Below are 5221 nucleotides of genomic sequence, written 5' to 3'. Positions count from 1 at the left end.
CCTTAGTTCCTCTATAGTTTCAATAACACGTTTTTAACTAAATGACTTGATTAGCAAGTCTAGCACTTTATAAACACACAGTGTAGCGGTCTTGGCTATCCAGGGCGTTACACAACCTCACCACCCCAATAGTGTTTCAACCTCTGTCCATTGACCTTGAATTCACCTCCTTCATTTCCTCTCAACTCCACAGCCCCATGAGGATACACCTTAGTAATAGTGAACGGCCCCGACCACCTAGATTTGAGCTTCCCAGAAAACAACTTGAGTCTAGAATTGAACAATAAAACTTGCTGCCCTTCCTCAAAAGAATGGGGCTGGATTGCTTGTCATGCCACCTCCTGGTCTTTTCCTTATAAAGCTTTGCATTCTCATATGAAAACAACCGCATTTCTTCCAACTCATCAAGTTGTAACATTCTTTTCTCTCCCGCAAGCGGAAAATCTAGGTTGAGTTGTTGGAGTGCCCAATAAGCTCTATGCTTAAGTTCTACCCGCAAGTGACATGCTTTTCCAAACACTAGGCAATTAGGAGACATCCCCAATGGAGTTTTAAATGTCGTTCGATAGGCCCACAAAGCATCATCCAACCTCTTAGACCAATCCTTGCGATTCGGATTTACCACCTTCTCAAGCACACCCTTTATTTCTCTATTCGACAATTTCGTTTGGCCATTGGTTTGAGGATGGTATGTCGTAGACACCTTATGCTTCACACTATACTTCGCCAATAAAATAGCCAACACCTTGTTCACAAAATGGGTTCCCTCATCATTTATGATAGCCCTTGGGGTGCCAAATCTAGTGAAAATATGCTTGTGTAAAAACCTCATGACCACCTTGGAATCATTAGTCGGATATGCAGCGGCTTCAACCCACTTAGAAACATAATCAATAGCCACCAAGATATACAAGTTGCCATATGAAGGTGGGAAGGGGCCCATGAAATCAATGCCCCACACGTCAAACAACTCAACCTCAAGGATACTAGTAAGAGGCATCTCGTTTCTCCTTGAGATGTTCCCTACCCTTTGAAAATGATCGCATCTTACCACATAAGCATAAGAGTCTTTAAACAACGAAGGCCAAAAGAAACCTGATTGGAGAACCTTGGCAGCAGTGCGCGCTCCCCCAAAATGACCACCACATGGAGATGCATGACAATGGAACAGAATACCCTCAAATTCATGTTCTGCTACACATCTTCTAATCATCTGATCCGCACATTGCTTATATAGAAAGGGCTCCTCCCAAAAATAAGACTTCACATCATGCAGGAATTTCTTCCTTTGTTGGCTAGTCATCTCTGGTGGCATCAACCCACTAGCCAAATAGTTAGAAAAATCGGCAAACCAAGGGAGTTCATGAGAATGGTTAACCCCATACACTTGTTCATCGAGGAATGTTTCTTTGATGGGGACAAGAGAGTTAGGATCTTCTTCACGCTCCATTCTTGATAAATGGTCAGCCACTTGGTTTTCTACCCCTTTTCTATCTTGAATCTCAACATCAAACTCTTGAAGCAAAAGGACCCACCGAATCAATCTTGGCTTTGCATCCTTCTTGGAAATCAAATACTTTATGGCTGAGTGTTCAGTGCAGACAATCACTTTAGTTCCCACAAGACAGGAGCGAAACTTGTCGAAAGCAAAGAAAATGGCTAGTAGCTCCTTCTCAGTAACAGTGTAATTCAATTGAGCTCTTGTCAAGGTGCGACTGGCATAATAAATAGTGTGAAACACCTTGTTCCTTCGCTGCCCCATCACAACCCCAATGGCATAATTGCTAGCGTCACACATCAATTCAAAGGGAAAACTCCAATCCAGTGCAATAATGATAGGGGCTGAAATTAATCTCTTTTTCAACTCTTGAAAAGCCTTCAAACATGCTCCATCGAAGTGGAAAGGTGTATCCTTCTCTAAAAGATTGCAGAGTGGTTTGGAGATCATAGAGAAGTCTTTGATGAACCTTCTGTAGAAACCGGCATGCCCAAGGAAACTCCTAATGTTCTTCACTGAATTAGGAGGTGGTAGCTTCTCAATAACTTCAATTTTCACCTTATCAACTTCAATCCCTTGCTTAGATACCTTATGCCCCAAAACAATACCTTCCCTAACCATAAAGTGACACTTTTCCCAGTTAAGGACTAGGTTTGTCTCTTCACATCTCTTCAACACCTTAGACAAGTTACTCAGACAATCATCATATGAACACCTCTAGAAATTGCTCCACCATATCAGTAAAGACCGCCATCATACATCGCTGAAATGTCGCAGGAGCATTGCATAAATCGAAGGGCATTCTTTTAAATGCAAAGGTACCATAGGGGCAAGTGAATGTAGTCTTGTGCTGATCTTCTGGGGCCACTGCTATCTGATTGTAACCAGATTACCCATCAAGGAAGCAATAGTACTCTCTCCCAACAAGTCTATCTAGCATCTGATCAATGAAAGGAAGAGGGAAATGATCCTTCCTATTGGCCTTGTTTAACTTCCTGTAGTCCATCCAAGTTCTCCATCCAGTCACTGTTCTAGTAGGAATCAACTCATTGTCTTCATTCTTCACCACTGTGATCCCACCCTTCTTAGGTACACACTGCACAGGACTCACCCATGAACTGTCAGAGATAGGATAAATAATGTCAGCACTTGATGATCTCTTTCTTCACTACTTCCTTCATGCTAGGATTTAGCCTTTTTTGCCCTTCAATAGACCCTTTTTCATTGTTTTCTAACAGAATCTTATGCATACATAGAGAAGGACTAATACCCTTTATGTCTACAATGGTCCACACAATGGCCTTTTTGAATTGTCTCAATACTTCGAGCAACTTTTCTTCTTGATCATGGCTCAACTCCGCTGAAATAATAACAGGTAAAGTGGATGATGGACCCAAGTAGGCATATCGCAAATGCGATGGAAAAACTTTCAGCTCCAACTCAGGTGCTCTTCAATGGATGGTTTAGGAGCTTTGAATTCCCTAGACAACAACTCCAATGAATCAAATCGGTTTCTTGTTCTTAACCCTTGAGAATTAGCCTCCAACCAAGCTAAGTACTCCTCCTCGTCTTCCTCATTGTGTGAATAAAACAAAAATAACCTCTCTAATGGATCACCAACATTACTCGTCTCAAATTCCCTTGATGCCAAAGAATCTACCACTGAAACCACTAAGCATTCCTCCACCTCATCAGGAAATCTCATAGCATTAAAAACATTAAAAGTCACCTTTTCATCTTGGACCCTCATAGTCAGATCCCCCTTTTGCACATCTATTAAAGTTCTTCCTGTCACAAGAAACGACCTCCCCAAGATAATGGGCACCTCTCTGTCTGCCTCATAGTCTAACACAATAAAATCAGCAGGGAATATGAATTTGTCTACCCTTACCAATACATCTTCAATCTTCCCATCCGAATGAGCAAGAGATCTATCGGCTAATTAAAGAGTAACTATAGTAGGCCTAACTTCTCCAATCCCCAATTGCTTGAAAATAGACATTGGCATCAAGTTAATGCTTGCACCAAAATCGCATAAAGCCATGCCACAATAAGAGTTACCAATGGTGCAGGGAATGGTGAAACTCACAGGATCTTTCATCTTCTGTGGTAGCTTGTTTTGCAAGAATGAGTTGCACTCCTTGGTAAGAGCCACTGTCTCAAATTCCCCCAATCTTCTCTTCTTTGTAAGGAAGTCTTTCAAGAACTTCACATAGTTGGGCATTTGCTCAAGGGCTTCAACAAGGGGAATGTTAATATGTAGCTGCCTCAAGATGTCTAGGAAATTTTTAAATTGAGAGTCCAACTTTTGCCTTTGAAAACTTTGGGGAAATGGAGGTGGTTGCCTTGTACTCAAGCTGTCTGGGAGCTGATGCTGTGGCATTCCTGCAACATTCTAGGTAGAGGCAGATTTTTCTACACTAGGAATTTCAGTGTCTTTTTTAATTTCCTCATTTATTTGGATTGAAGAGGACTCACCCTCATGCCCAGAGTTGGCCTTGGAATTCTCCAACCCCTTCCCCCTTCTCAAAGCGACGACTTTACAATGTTCTTTGCTCCCATTTCTTGGATTCTCGGTGTCACTTGGTAATGTACCATGGGGTCTATTTCTAAGCTCATTAGCTAGCTGCCCAACTTCGTTTTCTAAGTTTCTCAATGATACATCTTGTCTTTGGATCATGGCTTTGTCTTCACTATATACTCCTTCAACATGTTCTCAAGAGAGCTAGATTGCATTGCTTGTTGTTGTGGCCTTTGTTGTGGTGCTTGTGGGGGATAACTCGGTGGGAAATTTGGTCTTGGAGGCATAGAAGAGATGCTAGGGCTAGCCCCTTGATTACTCCACGAGAAGTTGGGATGTTTCCTCCATGATGGGTTGTAAGAATTATAATAAGGGTTATTCCTATTTTGGTTCCCCATGTAAGACACAGCTGCTGGATTGGAAGGACAGCTGTCAAAAGTATGACCCTCACCACAATACACACAAGAAATGTTCTCCATTTGCCCAAATTTTGTCCCCATAGGCTGCCCCACTGATTGATTCATCCCCATATTCATTGTCTTGAGCATATTAGAAATAGAGGATACTTGGGCTGCCAAAGAAGTGATGGCATCTACATCATGAATACCAGCCACCTTTCTGCCTGTAGACAATCTAGAAGTAGGCCACTGATAGTTGTTGTTGGATATCCTCTCAAGTATTTCATATGCCTCATTATAGGACTTGGCAAGAAGAGCCCCGTTCGCTGAAGCATCAACCACCATTCTAGTGTGGGCATTTAGACCATTATAAAATGTCTCCATCTAGATGCAATGAGGAATGCCATGATGAGGGCATTTGTGCAACAACTCCTTAAACTGCTCCCATGCCTCATATAAAGATTCTTCATCAAGTTGCTGAAATGAAGTAATCTCGTTGCGGAGCTCTGAATTCTTAGTGGGAGGAAAATACTTCATCAAAAACCTCTTTGCCAACTCTTGCCAAGTACTCACAGAATCAGATGGCGAAGAGTTCAACCAAGCTCTAGCTCTGTCTCTCAAGGAGTATGGGAACAACTTTAGTCTCAATGCATCCTCTGTCACTCCGGGCAGCTTGAAAGAGTCACTTACTTCAATGAACAAGCGAAGGTGAAGGTGAGGATCCTCTGTTGGCATCCCACTACACTTGCCCACAGTTTGAAACATCTGGAACATGACTGGCTTCAATTCAAACTGAGCTGCCTG

At 42.3% G+C, this 5221-nt stretch overlaps 1 non-coding gene across 1 annotated transcript; it reads left to right on the top strand.

Annotated features, from left to right (window-relative positions):
• The first annotated feature begins 4817 nt into the window (after positions 1-4817).
• On the top strand, positions 4818-4924 carry LOC133780853 (small nucleolar RNA R71). Its single transcript, XR_009869662.1, has one exon. It is a non-coding gene; the product is annotated as a small nucleolar RNA R71 (small nucleolar RNA).
• The last annotated feature ends 297 nt before the right edge of the window (positions 4925-5221 follow it).

Source organism: Humulus lupulus, chromosome 5, assembly GCF_963169125.1.
Source record: "Humulus lupulus chromosome 5, drHumLupu1.1, whole genome shotgun sequence".
Classification (NCBI taxonomy): Eukaryota; Viridiplantae; Streptophyta; class Magnoliopsida; order Rosales; family Cannabaceae; genus Humulus; species Humulus lupulus.
Note: the sequence above shows the minus strand (reverse complement) of the source record. Positions and strands in the feature narration are given on the sequence as shown.